Below are 16,193 nucleotides of genomic sequence, written 5' to 3'. Positions count from 1 at the left end.
ACATAACATATATATGCAACTATATATATATGTGCATTCAGCATCTCTGAGAGGGGCAGCTCTTAATGATGCCTGTCCCTGAGGAGGGAGGTGATGACCTAAGAAGTCTATGGTTGGAGGCAGAATTTTCATTGTATGCTTTTTTGAATCATTTGAACGTTTGTGTCTTGTGCTCCTCGCTTATTGACATGGTTAGGTTCCAAAGACCAGGCCATCACGTGAAAATCGGCATTATGTGAAAATGGAGGATGACCACACTGGATCACAAAATGGAGGATGATTACATCATTACACAACTGCCAAATTACACCATTGCATAGCTGCCAAATTTCATCATCACATAATGACCACATTACTTCACTACACAACTGCCAAATTACATCATTACGTAACTGCCAAACCTCTGAGACTCATGGCCCGGCCAAGTTGACACATAAGCTTAACCATCACAGCCAACGTTACTGTCACCTCACACCTCGGTGTTCGTTACTGCCAGACGCAGGGCATTAATGCGCCAAGGAGTCAGATAGTAGATTTTTTACTATCGTCGTAAGTGCAGAATGTCAGATAACAAGACAGTCTATAAATGAGGCGTAAGTGCATTACATTTTCAATTAAAATTTTAGAAAGCTAGTTCTAAACAAACAAAAAACACAATAAAGAACAAGACACAGCCCTGATCCCCTGAGCAGTGGCCTGACAGGTATCTATAGTGGATGCCACACCATTTAGAGTCAAATGCCAGTGGCCTTAAGGAAAACCTTACTGAAATCAAGACGGGTTATGCAATGATCTGCCTTTCTCTTGGCCCTCACACCCCTCTCCCCCATAACTGGGGCAACATGACTTCCATTTGTTGACTCAACACTCTGCCCAGGCCCCAGAGCTAATCCTGTCCCTAGTCTCCAGGGATTTTAAGGGCCTCTGGGCCAGCAGCTTATGCACCTCAGCCAGCCTGGTTGCTAAGGCGTATTCTGGTCTTTGTGTTCTCTTGGCAGAGGGTGGATCAGACCTTATCTGGTGGGGACACACATCTCCTCCATTTTTAGCTTGCTTGATTATGAAATTCTTCAAGGGACAAATGAGACACCTATAAGATCACTCTCCCCCATTAATTCACTATATGCAATTATTAAGAACCTCCTGTGTGCCAGATATTAAACCGGGCCTGGGGCAGAAGTGGGTAGTGAGGGAGAGAATATGCCAGTGCCTTCCAGGAGCTCATAGCAGTAATAAAGACAGAAGAAGCCCAAACTTGGAGACGCATTCATGTATATAGGTAAGTGTGAGGGGGGAGAGGAAAAGGAAGGCCTGCCCTTGATAATTGGCAGGGGAATATGGAGCAGTCAGGGAAAGCTTTAGGGAAGGAATGACACTATTGTTAAGCCTTGAAAGCTGGTGAGATGTCAGGAACTGAAAATAGAGCCTTCTAGACTTAGATCAAGGAAGTTGCCTGGGAAGGTGATCCTGTTTTCACACTATGTAAAAGGTTCTCCACCTCTTCTCTGTCAGCTTGTTGTACTGTGGCAGCTTGTGTGTGTTGCTGTGATGCTGGAAGCTATGCCAGCGGTATTTCAACTACCAGCGGGGTCACCCACAGTGGACAAGTTTCAGTGGAGCTTCCAGATTAAGACAGACAAGAAGAAAGGACCTGACGATTTACTTCTGAAAAACCTGGCCAGTGAAAACCTTATGAATAGCAGTGGAAAATGGTCTGAGGCCCTCCGGTTGGAAGGCACTTAAAATGCAACTGAGGAAGAGCTGCCTCCTCAAAGTAGAGTCAACCTTATGATGGGGAAGGAGTAAAGCTTTCGGGATCTTCATTTGGTGAGGTGGCGCAGCTCAAAATAAGAAGAAACAGCTGCAAACATCCATTAATAATGAGAACATGGAATGTACAAAGTACGAATCTAGAAAAATTGGAACCTGAAAAACCCACTGCCTTCAAGTCAATTCTGACTCATAGTGACCCTATAGGACAGAGGAGAACTGCCTCATAGGGTTTCCGAGGAGCAGCTGGTGGATTCCAACCGCCGACCTTTTTGGTCAGCGGCCTAACTCTTAACCATGACACCACCAGGTCTCCAAAAAAATTGGCAGTCATCAAAAATGAAATGGAATGTTTGAAGATAGATATCCTAGGCATTAGTGAGCTGAAATGATATTTTCCATTTTGAATTGGACGATCATATGATCTACTATGCCAGGAATCATAAACTGAAGAGGAATGGTGTCACACTCATTGTCGAAAAAAATTTCAAAATCTATGCTGAAGTACAAAGCTGTCAGTGAGAGGATAATATCTACAAGCCTACAAGGAAAACTAGTTACTACGACTATTATTCAAATGTACCCACCAATCACTAATGCCAAAGATGAAGAAATTGAAGATTTTTATCAACTTCTGCAGTCTGAAATTGATCAAACATGCAATCAAGATGCATTGATAATTACTGGTTATTGGAATGCTAAAGTTGGAAACAAAGAAGGATTGGTAGTTGGAAAATATGTCCCTGGTTGTCTTAGTCATCTAGTGTTGCTATAACAGAAATACTACAAGTAGATGGCTTTAACAAAGAGAAGTTTATTTTCTCACAGTAAAGTAGGCTGAAAGTCCAAATTCAGGGTGCCAGCTCCAGGGAAAGTCTTTCTCTCTCTGTCTGCCTTCTCATCAGTGTTTCCCCAGACTCGGAGCTTCTTCATGCAGGGACCCCAAGTCCAAAGGACATGCTCTGCTCCCAGCATTGTTTTCTTGGTGGTATGAAGTCCCTGACTCTCTGCTTGCTTCCCTTTCCTTTTATCTCTTGAGAGATAAAAGGTGGTTCAGGCCACACCCCAGGGAAACTCCCTTTACATTAGATCAGGGAAGTGACCTGAGTAAGGGTGCTGTTACAATCCTCTCGACATAAAATTACAATCACAAAATGGAGGACAAGCACACAATACTGGGAATCATGGCCTAACCAAATTGACACACACATTTTGGGGGGACATAATTCAATCTTTGACACTGGTGATAAAAATTATGCCAGAGATCACATGATAGAATTTTGCAAGATCAATGACCTATTCATTGGAAATATCTTTTTCCAACAACATGAACAGCGATTATACATGTGGACCTCGCCAGATGGGAATACACAGGAATCAAATTGACTATATCTGTGGAAAGCATGATGAAGAAGCTCAATATCACCCGTCAGAAAAAGGCCAGGGGCCGAGTAAAGAACAGACCATCAATTGTTCATATGCAATTTCAAGTTAAAGCTGAAGAAAACGAAAACAAGCCAACTAGAGCCAAAGCACAAGCTTGCATATATCCCACCTGAATTTAGAGACCATCTCAAGAATAGATTTGACACATAGAACACTAATGACCGAAGACCAGGACAGTTGTGGTATGACATCAAGGACATTACACATGAAGAAAGCAAAAGGTCATTAAAATGACAGAAAAGAAAAAAAGACCAAAATGGACGTCAGAAGAGACTCTGAAACTTGTTCTTGAACTTAGAGCGGATAAAATGAACGGAAGAAATGATGAAGTAAAAGAAGAACAGAAGATTTCAAAGGGCAGCTTGAGAGGGCAAAGTATTATAACGAAATGTACAAAGACCTGAAGTTAGAAAAACCAGAAGGGAAGAACACGTTTGGCATTTCTCAAGCTGAAAGAGCTGAAGAAAAAATTCATGCCTCAAGTTGCAATATTGAAGGATTCTGTGGGCAAACTATTGAATGACGACACAGGAAGCATCAAAAGAAGATGGAAGGAAAATACGGTCACTGTACCAAAAAGAACTGGTCGACATTCAACCACCCAGGAGGTAGAGTATGATCAAGAACCGATGGTACTGAAGGAAGAAGTCCTAGCTGTGCTGAAGGCACTGGAGAAAAACAAGGCTCCAGGAATTGATGGAACACCAATTGAGATGTTTCAACAAATGGATGCAGCACTGGAAGTGCTCACTCGTCTATGCCAAGAAACTTGGAAGACAGCTGCCTGGCCAACCAAGTGGAAGAGATCCGTATTTGCGCCCATTCCAAAGAAAGGTGATCCACCAGAATGCAGAGATTATCAAACAATATCATTAATATTATCACACACAAGTAAAATTTTGCTGAAGATCATTCAAACATGGTTGCAGCAATACATCTTCAGGGAACTGCCAGAAATTCAAGCCAGATTCAAAAGAAGATGTGGAATGAGGAATATCATTGCTGATGTCAGATGGATCTTGGGTAAAAGCGGAGAATACCAGAGAGATTTTTTTTTTTTCATCTGTGTTTATCTGTGTTTTATTGACTATGCAAAGGCATCTGACTGTGTGGATCATAATAAATTATGGATAACGTTACGAAGAATGGGAATTCCAGAACACTTAACAGTGCTCACGTGGAACCTGTACACAGACCAAGAGGAAGTCATTTGAACAGAACAATGGAATACTTTATAGTTTAAAATCAGGAAAAGTGTGTGTAAGGGTTGTATCATTTCACCATACCTATTCAATCTGTACACTGAACAAATAATCCGAGAAGCTGGACTATATGAAGAAGAACGTGGCATCAGGATTGGAGGAAGACTCATTAACAACCTGTGATATGCAGGTGACACAACCTTGCTTGCTGAAAGTGAAGAGGACTTGAAGCACTTACTGATGAAGATCAAAGACCACAGCCTTCAGTATGGATTATACCTCAACATAAAGAAAACAAAAATCCTCACAACTGGCCCAATAAACCATATCACGGTAAAGAGAGAAAAGATTGAAGTTGTCAGAGATGTAATTTTACTTGAATCCACGATCAAGACCCACGGAAACAGCAGTTAAGAAATCAAACGACACATTGCATTCAGAAAATTTGCTTCAAACACCCTTTTTAAAGTGTTAAAAGCAAAGATGTCACCTTGAGGACTAAGAGGCGTCTGACCCAAACCATGAGGTTTTCAGTCACCTCATATGCACGCGAAAGCTAGACAGCGAATAAGGAAAACCAAAGAAGAATTGGTCCCTTTGAATTAGTATGTTGGCGAAGAATATTGAATATACCATGAACGGCCAGAAGAAAGAACAAGTCTGTCTTGGAAGAAGTATAGCTGGAATGCTCCTAAGAAGCAAGAATGGCGAGACTTTGCCTCACGTACTTTGGACATGTTATCAGGAGAGGCCAGACCCTGGGGAAGGACATCATGCTTGGTCAAGTAGAGGGTCAGTGAAAAAGAGGAAGACCCTCAACAAGATGGATTAACACAGTGCCGGAACAATGGGCTCAAGCATAACAACAATTGTAAGGGTGGCACAGAACTGGGTAGTGTGTCGTTCAGTTTTACATAGGGTTACTATGAGTGGGAACTGACTTGGCGGCATCTAACAACCACCACCACAAAGGCTTCTGCCCTTCCATTCCTTGGAAAAAGAATACAAAATGGAAGGTGAAAGGCTGGGCCCTTCCTCCTCCCACCATGTCTGCCTGGTGAATGCCTACTCCTCAAGCCCCGGCACTGATGACACTCCCCTGGGAAGCCCCCCTGACCATCCCCAGCAGGGTTAGTTGTCCTGTCAGCTGCACTCCCACTGCTCACTATTCTCGAGAGTCAGGGAATTGTCAGGCTAAGAGCAGAGGCTCTGACCCCATTCTGCCTAGGTTCAAAGCCTGGCTCTGCCACTTACTTTCTGAGTCATCTTGGCAAGTCACTTACCCTCTCTGAGCCTCAGCTTTGCCATCTGTAAAATGGCCTGATGATGGGAACTCCGGCCTAAGGTCCTAAGGTGGCTGTCAGGGTGAAATAAACTAATGCCACTGCAGCATTCCAGCAAGGTCTGCCTCAGTAAGATTAGCTCTTGTTGCTTACAGCCCTGGACTGCTGTCCTTGTGGCCTCGAGCACCCCGAAGGCAAGGACCACCACTAATTGTTTCTGACTCCCTCACTCTCTCAGCAGTGCTCACAGGTGTCTGGAAAAGTACGTGTTCAATTACTATCTTCTGAAGGGAGGAGCAAAGCATGGTAATGAAAACGGGAAAAAATGAGTCATGTCCAAATGTAAATATAGGAGAAATGAACAAGGAATGTAGAAAAATAAACATACCCCCCTACCCGCCAAAAAAAAAGCATTGCCGGGGAGTGGATTCTGACTCACGGTGACCCTATGGAATGGAGTAAAACTGCCCCATAGGGTTTCCCAAGCTGTAATCTTTAAGGAGGCTGACTTTCTCCCGCAGAGCCGCTGGTGGGTTTGAACCACTCCTCTTTGGGTTAGCAGCCGAGTGCTTTAACCACTGCGCCACCAGGGCTCAAAGTAAACGTTAAAAAAAGAAAGCAAGAAAAAAACAAATCCGTTGCCGTCCAGTCGATTCCAACTCATAGAGACCCTATAGGATAGGGCAGAACTGCCTCATAGCGTTTCCGAGGAGGGGCTGGTGGATTCGAACTGCTGACCTTTTGGTTAGCAGCCAAGCTTTTCCCTCCTGCGTCACCAAGGCACAAAGTAAACGTAGGGGGTGAGAACTGGCAACATCTTCAGAGGAGAAAAATTCCTAAGACCTCCTCCTCCAGCTCTTAACTTGGGGGCTGCTGGTTTCTATTTGAGTGAGATTTTTCTCTTCCTTCCCAACCTCCCGAGCCAGTTGGTTCCTCTCTCCACGCCCCCGCCTCCACCGCCACCACCCTCCTCCCCAGGGAATGGCCTGGCTGCAGCTGTGACCTCGGCTCCCCACGCCTGGCCAGCAGCCGCCGGGCGGGGCAGGAAGGGGGGAGCCAAGGCTCCCGGCCCCGAGATCCTTAACTGCAGCTTCCAGAGCCCTGGCTGATCCTAATCAGTGTGGGAACGGCGCGCGGGCCGAGCCCGCCTGCTGGAGACGCCGCCTCTTTTCGTAAACTTTATCGCAGCGCACAGCCCCTGATGGAGCACCATAAATAAACGAGCCGGCCGAGTGTGCGCCTGGCTGGAGGCTGTGGCGCACGCCCTGCCTGGCCCTGCAGCTCCCGGGGAAATGAATCACACGCCTAGTTGAAAAGAGCTCCATGTTCTCCTCCTTTCCAGATCAAAGCCATAAATCATAATGCGTTCTTCCCCTACCCAGAGCCCCCTCACCTTTTGTTTTATGGATTCAATAAAAAGCCCAGGAGTTTCATTCCGGCTGCTGGCCACTCCTCCTTGCTCCGTTGGGAGAATGTTACATTCCGGGTTGGACTCTCGCTTCAGGCCTAGTCCTTGGGCCTGGGTTGGGCCTCTGTGTGGGACTCCAGGATCACAAATCTCCCTGGCTTCTCCTGCACCATAGAAACTTCAAGGGTCTGGAGCAGGGCTGGGGAGCGTTGTTTTGAAGTCTCTACTGCAGACGGTGCAGTGGGTAAGAGCTCGGCTGCTGACCAAAAGGTGGGCAGATCAAATCCACCAGCTGCTCCTTGGAAACCCTAAGGGGCAGTTCTACGCTGTCCTATAGGGTCACTATGAGTCGGAATTGACTCAGGGGCAATGGGCTTCGGGTACTGGAGGAGATGAGAAATGTTTCCCACAAAAGTGGCCTTGGACATCTGTGGATTACAGTAGGAGCCCTGGGCACTGTGGTAGCCTGTAACCTGACAAATTTAGGGAGCAAAGGAAAGTGAACATAATACCCTGACTGCAAAGAGGACCCTCTATTTAAGGAGCCTCTAGGTCGTGTGAGCCATTCATTGTGAACCAAAAGGTTGGTGGTTCCAGTCCACCCAGAGATGCCTCAGAAGAAAGGTCTGGCAATCTACTTCTGAAAAATCAGCGTCAAAAACGCTGTGGAACACAGTTCTACTCGGACACACATGGGTCACTGTGAGTCAGAATCTACTCAACAGCAACTGGTTTTTTTCTCTACTTGAAACAGACTAGGACAGTTGCCATCGTTTCCAATGCTATTTAAATGATAGTATGTTCAAAAGCCCCTTAGAAGCTACTTGGGAGGTCTCATCATCTGTATGCTTTAGTTCTTAAAATTTCGACTGGGTACAATTTGGAGACTAAAGTTTGAGGACGGCTCATGGGTTTGAAGGATAAAGGGAGGCGGGGTTGTGTAGAGCAACCCAAAGCTTACCAACTCAGTCAGGAGATCCTAGTCTCTAGGCCAGCTCTGCTACCACCTGGCTCTGTGCCCTTGGCCAGCCACTGCCCCCCTTAGGGCCTCAGTTTCTCCATCTGTCTAATAAGTGAATGATCTCTAAAAAATCCTCCAGTTCCTCCACTGTGTGGCAAATAACACTCTTCTTTCTTATGAATACTAGAGCCCTGGTGGTGCAGTGGTTAAGAGCTTGGCTGCTAACCAAAAGGCCAGCAGTTCGAATCCACCAGCTGCTCCTTGGAGACGCTGTGGGGCAGTTCTACTCTGCCCTATAGGGTTGCAATGAGTCAGAATCGACTTGACAGCAATGAGTTTCTTATAAATGGCTACATTTCTGAGGTACTTCGTCACAGGCCCTCTGAAGAAACACTATGTCCATTTGAAGACACCCAGGCACATGTAGGTTCGGTAACTGACCCCTTATTAGTGAGATTAACACTCAACTTTACCCCTCATGGAGGTTACAAGATTCAGGGGCCCTCCAGCCAGAACAAAGTCAGCTTGTGAGGCAAAAAAAAAAGATTTAAAAATAAAAATCCCCATGAAGTCTAACAGCGTGAGCTCAGGTACTTCTCCAGGCCCCTACAATAATCTGTGGCTTTGTTTCACCTGGTTGCGACTGGTTGGTTCAAAACATCTAACACAAAAGTTAATATTTCCTTCAGTGGGAAGCTGGGCTAGGGAGGGAGGGCAAGAGCTTCTGAAAGCAGCTCTAGAGATAGCCTAGAAGTTCTGAGGCAGCCCTGGTAGCTCAATGGTGAAGCGCTCAGCTGCTAACCGAAAGGTTAGTGGTTTGAACCCACCCAGAGGCTCCGAAGGAGAAAGACCTGGCAATCTGCTCCCGTAAAGATCACAACCTAGAAAACCCTATGGGGCAGTTCTACTCTGTCACATGGGGTCACTATGAGTCGAAAATCAATTCAGCTGCACCCAGTAACAACGGGGGGCCTGATAAGCCTCTTGGGCTTAGCACTCTCAGGGAATGTGGGCTGGGAGCTAACCCCTCCAGCCATGGCCAAAATGATGAACCGAAATGAACAAAGCCTTGGCTCTTCTAGAACCCATTTCTATCACTACAACAGGTCCCAAGGGAGCTTCATTTCCTGCCCTCAGAAGGCCTTGTCTCCTTCATTTGCATAATGCCAAGAAAAATGAGTCACTCGGAATTGTGATTTGTTAAGAAACATTGGCAAGAGATTTCCAGTCGAGACAGGAGTTGATGTCTTGAAAAGCAACAAACCCTAACTCAATCACTTATTTACTACGTGAATGGGATCCACTCAATTCTCTCTCCGCCTCGGTTTTTCCGTCTGTAAATCCTGACGATTTTTAAGGTTTCTTTCTGCTCTGTCATCCTACCATAGGACTACCGTGGGTAGAAGTAAGATTTTAAACTTTCAAGAACAGGGATAGGTAAGGGAAAGTTACCTAAAGGAAAAGGAAGGAGACCAAACCCGTTGCCATGGAGTTGATCCCGACTCATGGCAACCCCACGTATTACAGGGTAGGACTGTGCTCCATCCAGTTTTCTTGGCTGTTATCTTTAGGAAAGCAAACCACCAGGCCTTTCTTCTGTGGCACTACTGGGTGGCTTTAAACCACCAACCTTGAGGTTAGTAGTCAAGAGCAAACCATTTGTACCACCCAGGAAACGCCTTAAAAATGGTTCTCACTTCCGGCTTGCCTCTTCTTGAGGAAGTCAGCCCCCAAGAGAAAAAGGAGAGAATGTATCAAAAAAGACACAGCTGAGCTTCAAGATTGGCTAACCTGCTAATTATTTACAAAAATAGAAACCCCACTGTCACAGTTCTGAACCTTTTATGGTCACAGAGCTTTATAGAATCTGATGGAAATCATACGCACCCCCCTTCTCCAAATACATATAAAAATACATACGTATCTTTGCAGATCTTTTCAGGGGTTCATAGACCCTAGGAGTCGCACCCAAGGACCCTGTTAAGAATCCCTGCACCAGAGACTAATAAAAGGTGGAGCCTCTGTTTCCTAATCTCTAAAGAGAAAATACCACTCACCCCCAGCCAGCTTCATGGAGAAGGGCTGGGGGCCTGAATAGATCTGGGCCATTGGTTCTCTGCCTGGTAGGTATGCAATGCTATTATCATCTGCCATCGTCCTCTCCTACTCTGCTTGTGGGATCCAAATTTCTTTACAAGACAGAAGCAGCCCTGTCTATGAAATTCCCAAAGCAAACCCTTCTGGTAAGCCAGCGTTGTAAGTTTTCATACTGGCCTGTTAGAAACATAATGAGTCCCCTCGGAGACCAACAGGAAGACTGGAGGTAGCTCTGCAGGCTCTCGGAGGTAATAATTGCCAGGGCAGGAATGTATCAAACGATTCCCTTGTGGCTTTCAAAGTCAATGCAACTTTCCAAAGGGCCTGCCTTTTTCCCAGAGTAGGTTGTAATATTGGAGAAATTAAGTCGTTGAAACAAAACTAAGGTTTCAAAGCTATCGGTCAATTTATTAAATAGAGTCAGTTCATTTGGTGCAAGGAACCAAGCCTCAATTTCCCTATCTCCAGGAAAATGGCAGGATTGGATTAGATGCTGTGGTCCTTCATTTTTCTGGGTCCACAGGTCTTTGAGAATCAGCATGTGAGCTATGGTTCCTGGCCCCAGAAAATGCACAAGCGCTGAACACACGCTCTCTTGTCCTCTCAGCCCCGCATACAATTTTACGTAGGATTTCAGGGACCATTCAGAATCCTAGCAGCCCCACTCTCTAAGGTTCTCCTGCCATAGTTGTGGAAGACTTCTGGGATCTCCAGATGAATCTGTGTCTCCAGGGTCAAGCCCTTGACCATTTCTCAGAGCCTCTGCAAACTGCAAGGAGCAGAGTGATCTTCCTACAGTGGCTGTGAAAATAATCATGATTTAAACATGCAATTTAGGTTATGTTTGGAAAGCACAACCCAAACAGCAGGTCTTCAGGACAATGGCAATACACTATAACTCCATCATTTTCTCAAGTTATAGCCTGGGGGGCACGGGGAGTAAGGAAGGATAGAAGCCCTGGATAGAGCAGGATAAAGAACAACGGCATTTGGTCAGAGCCTGCAGACAGCACAGTCATTGGAGAAGTGAGTGCTAAGGGTTTTGGGAAAGCAAACGACCCAAGAAGCTGGACTATACGAAGAAGAATGGGGCGTCAGATTGAAGGAAGACTTACTAACAACCTGTGTTATGCAGATGACACAACCTTGCTTGCTGAAAGTGAAGAGGATTTGAAGCACTTACTGATGAAGATCAAAGACCACAGCCTTCAGTATGGATTGCTCCTCAACATAAAGAAAATAAAAATCCTCACCACTGGACCAATAAGCAATTATCATGATAAACGGAGAAAAGATTGAGGTTGTCAAGGATTTCATTTTACTTGGATCCACAATCAACAGCCATGGAAGCAGCAGTCAAGAAATCAAAAGATGCATTGCATTGGGCAAATCAGCTGCAAGAGATCTCTTTAAAGTGTTAAAAAGCAAAGATGTCACCTTGAGGACTAAGGTGCGCCTGACCCAAGCCATGGTGTTTTCAATCGCCTCATACGCATGCGAAAGCTGGACAATGAATGAGGAAGATGGAAGAAGAGTTGACACCTTTGAATTGTGGTGTTGGCGAAGAATGTTGAATATACCATGGACAGCCAGAAGAACAAACAAACCTGTCTTAGAAGAAGTACAACCAGAATGCTCCTTAGAACCAAAGATGGCAAGACTACGTCTCACATACTTTGGACATGTTATCAGGAGGAATCGGTCCCTGGAGAAGGACATCATGCTTGGTCAAGTAGAGGGTCAGCGAAAAAGAGGAAGACCCTCAGTGAGATGGACTGACACAGTGGCTGCAACAATGGTTTGAAGCATAGCAACGATTGTGTGGATGGCACAGGCCCAGTCAGTGCTTCGCTCTGTTGTGCATAGGGTCACTATGAGTTAGAACCAACTCAATGGCACCTAACAACAACAACAACAAGGTGGGCAGCAATCTTCCCTGTCTGGGAAGAGACAGAGGAGTCTGTGCAGTTGCTCAACAGACAGAGGGGCTCCTTCGACAGTCCCTGTGGCAGACCGTATTGTTGTTCATAAAGATCTGCTGCCCTATTTGGAGAAGATGGCATTTCCTTTCCTCATGCTTGGCCACATGATTGACAAGTGAAGCGTGCGGAAGTGACACACGTCACTTCCGGGCAGAAGATTAAAAGCCAGCTCAAGGCTTACCTCTGCTTTTCTCCCTCTGCCACAAAACCCACTGCAACCCCATGCCTTACACAGTAACTCATAACGACCCCATGTGTTACAGAGTAGAACTGCTCCATAAGGTTTTCTTGGCAGTAATCTTTACAGAAGCAGATCTCCAGGTCTTTCTCCCACAGCGCCACTGGGTGGGTTTGAACCACCAACCTTCAGCTTAGTAGTCAAGCACAAACTGTTTGCACCTCCCAAGGGCCTTCCCTCTGCCACAAGGCTGGCAATATTCCAAATGCACTGCTCCATCAGCCCGGTCCCTGAGTGGAGATGACCTGGAGCAATGCCACAGTTAACCCATCATAGTCCAGAAGTGAGTGCAAGAGACAAGCCTCTGGTGCTGTAAGCCATTGAAATTTTGGAGTTGCTTGTTACTGCAGCAGAGTGAAGCCGAACTGACTGATACAGCCTCATCCTTCAGAAAGGAGGAGAGGTCCGTGCCCAGAACAGTCCTCACTAACTGGCAGAGCTTCCGATTACACGCCAGGCAACGTCACCAGGTGCCATGTAACACTCCTCACTCTTTCCATTCTTCCTCTCCTTGATGCTGTCAATGGTGTACCCTAACCACTGTGACCCAAGTGCCTCAGAGCTCAGCTGACTGCCAGTACCCATCAGTCATGGCCCCTTAGCAAACATCTTTTTCTTCATGAGTTCCTTCGCTTGATACAATTCTTAAGGCAAAAGCTTCAAACTAATGTACTAAATGCAATGGAAAGAAAGCCTACCTTTCTCTATATCCAGCCCCCAGGGCAGAGCCTCAATTATATTTAGAGGGGTGAGAACGCCAGCTCACAGAACCTGGCTGGCCAACTTCCTCTCCAGAAGCGACATCAGCAGTAAGCGAGTCGGAGCCCTTGATTATGGGCTGTGCAGACACTGATGCTCAAAATAAACAGCTCTTGGAATCAAAGCTCGGGGGACAATGCATAGAATTTAACTCTCAGGGACAGAGAGAGATCATGTAGTCCAACTAATTCAAAGTTTTAAAGGTATAAAAGAGCTTAAAGGAGCTTTGCATATTTTTTGTTTGTTTGTTTTATAGAAGGCCCTGAGGCCAAGAGGGGAATCATCCCGTCCAGGGTCAAAACTATTCAGGGACTGAGTCTCACTCCACCATCTAACATGGGAAGGCTCTTACGTCTCCACAAAACTCTGGTTGTCCAGCCTCTGTGGTCTTACCACCAAGGACAAGAGGCTCACTACCTAACAGCTTTGGCTGGCGTGGGTTCTTTGTAAGCCCTCGGCTCTTCTGGTTGGGGACCTCATTCTATCCTCTTTTAAATATATTCAAAAGCATGCTTATCCCACATCAAATGTAATTTTTATTTTTAAAAATGTCTTAGTTCTATAATTTTTTTGCTGGCAAAGGCAATCACCTCTAAGTAACTTGTTTGATTTTAGATTTTCTACAACATTCTCAGCAATCATCACCGAAGCCCAGGAAAATCTAACCATATATTGTTTTAAAACGCAATGAATTTTGTACGAATACAAAATTGAATGATTAATGAGGTTAGCATCATGCTTCCTTTTGTACAGATTTCGTTGAAATTTCATTACTTTCAACTTTGCCTTTTTTATTTGCGTAGTTAGAAGTATTCAGGGAAGCCTTCGCAAAAAGGAGGTTGACAGGCATAGCAGGAAAGGTTGGCAGCATGGGGGTGGCAGAATATGAAATGCCCAGCAAATGGCATGCAAGTCTGGGGCTGAGTGTAGGTAAAAGAAGAGGCAGGAGGCTGGTTTTTAAGTGTCTACTCTAGGTCAGGCACTGAGCCAGGCACTGCCATAGCCATGGTCTTCTTTAAGACTTGAAAACCCACAGGTCAAGCCTGAGGCAACCTGGGGCTAGGTTACAAATGATTTTGCATGCCATTCTTAACACCCCCCCCCCCGCACCCTGGGCAGTCATGGGGGGCATTCCTGGTTCTGGATCCTTGCCTTTAAACAGCTCGCTTGGCATGGTTGGGTGTCTTGTGCTTGCTGACATCCATTTCCATCTGATTGTATGGCCCAGAGCCAGCCAAGATGGAGGCTTGCTGGGGATGGAAGATAAGGCAGGCATCATTCCAGGGCCAGAGTGGGTGGGGTTCATTCCCCCAGGAAATGACCCTGCTGCACTGACTGACCTTATGACCGCCCAGGCCAGGCAGCCTTGTGGTGAGGATTCCAGTCTGCCCTGCATCAAATACCTGGGAGAAGGGAGAACCATTTCAAGCATCTATTTATTTGATTGGACGTACAACTTAAGACAGGCAGACAGATTTTTCAAATCGTACTTCACCCACTGATTAGGCCACCATGAAATATCAATACGCAAAATGATTCTGTAAAGTCTCGAGGAACGGAAGTCAGCCTATAATAGTCCCTGACTTATGACGGAGTTCCATTCCACCGACTCCATCATAAATCAGTTTCAACATAAGTCGAATACCTCATTTTTTTTTGTTCTCATTATTATTGCCTTTTATTATCAGTACCTTTCTTTATAAACCTATCTTTATTTGTCTTTGAGGGTTGGAACAAGACATATAAATTTACAGATATATTTTAATACATACATACATAAAAAACACAGAAATCATAAAAATTTACTCCAATGTTGAAGAAGAGTTGGACAACCTTGGCATTTTGTCAGTTGCAGTAATAACTCTACTGGTGGAAGGTTCTGGATCATCTGGGAATGGGATGGTGTTTCTAGTCAGAAAATCATGGTCCTTTTCCTTTTTTCTTCATGTATTTCACGATAACACCTCACTACCCCCTAAATCTCCTATCAATTTTAGCAAAGCGATCAGCATTTAGGTCCATGTTTTCAAGCAACTGAAGCCCCAGATTTAGTTTAGAAAAAACTCCAGCTAATCCCTTCCTCCTTCCTCTTTATCATTATATCTTTTTTCTTCAGCATTTTTTTTCCTCTTCGAAATCCATTACATCCTGATCTGCCAGTTTCCCATCTTCATGATCTATGAGCTGTTCCACATTGCCAATATGAAGTTCTAATTCACTGTTTTTGCCATATGGATGATTTTCCGCCAATCTCTTTCATCACATTATCCTGATCAAGTGCTCAAATGCCTACAGCATATTCACATAACTCAGCAATTTTTTTTTTTTTTCCATATCCCCTGCATGCATTTTTTCCTGTAACTTCCTCCCAGGAAGGTACAATGTACCAGATACACTGACGGTCTTAAGTATGATTCATCGTAACTCGAATACGTCGTAAGTCAGGGAATACCTGTGTTGTAATCTCTCCCTTTAGGTTCAATTTCATAGTAACTGCCCCAGATGGTAGGAGAGACTAACTATCCCCATTTTAAGCTTTACAGCAGAAGGGCCTCTCACCCAAGGATACCCAGCTAAGAATGGAAGAAGTCAAGAAGACTGTAACCCTCACCCAAGGATACCCAGCTAAGAATGGAAGAAGTCAAGAAGACTGTAGCCCTCACCCAAGGATACCCAGCTAAGAATGGAAGAAGTCAAGAAGACTGTAACCCTCACCCAAGGATACCCAGCTAAGAATGGAAGAAGTCAAGAAGACTGTAGCCCTCACCCAAGGATACCCAGCTAAGAATGGAAGAAGTCAAGAAGACTGTAACCCGTATCTTCAAACTCTAAGAAGAGCCCCCCTTTCATCGAGCCCTGCTACCTGGGGGAAGCTACCGCTCAGAAGACTCACAGCCTCTCAAAGAGTGATGAGGACATGTCAGAAAGACACAGATACCAGCTTGCAAGGACTCTCGCTGGTCAAATTTGAGAGAATTTATCAAAATAAATGATTGTAACCACTGAATAATAGGGATCTATAAGTCCCTGTTGATATAAATAAATAA

At 45.1% G+C, this 16,193-nt stretch overlaps 1 long non-coding RNA gene across 10 annotated transcripts in view; it reads right to left on the bottom strand.

The window, feature by feature from the left end:
• The window catches only part of LOC111751432 (uncharacterized), a 125,804-nt gene that overhangs the window by 20,954 nt on the left and 88,657 nt on the right, over positions 1-16,193 (bottom strand). The window contains exons 6-7 of one of the 10 annotated variants that reach the window (XR_010318364.1): positions 14,487-14,549; positions 6,877-14,396 (exon numbers count right to left, since the gene is read on the bottom strand). The exons of 6 other annotated variants lie outside the window; for them this stretch is intronic. This is a non-coding gene — a long non-coding RNA (uncharacterized LOC111751432). Of the gene's footprint in view, positions 1-6,876; positions 14,550-16,193 lie in introns of those variants that run through there. 3 more of the 10 variants (XR_010318382.1, XR_010318362.1, XR_010318373.1) reach the window with 3 other exon arrangements.

Source organism: Loxodonta africana, chromosome 1 (genome assembly GCF_030014295.1).
Source record: "Loxodonta africana isolate mLoxAfr1 chromosome 1, mLoxAfr1.hap2, whole genome shotgun sequence".
Lineage (NCBI taxonomy): Eukaryota > Metazoa > Chordata > Mammalia > Proboscidea > Elephantidae > Loxodonta > Loxodonta africana.
Note: the sequence above shows the minus strand (reverse complement) of the source record. Positions and strands in the feature narration are given on the sequence as shown.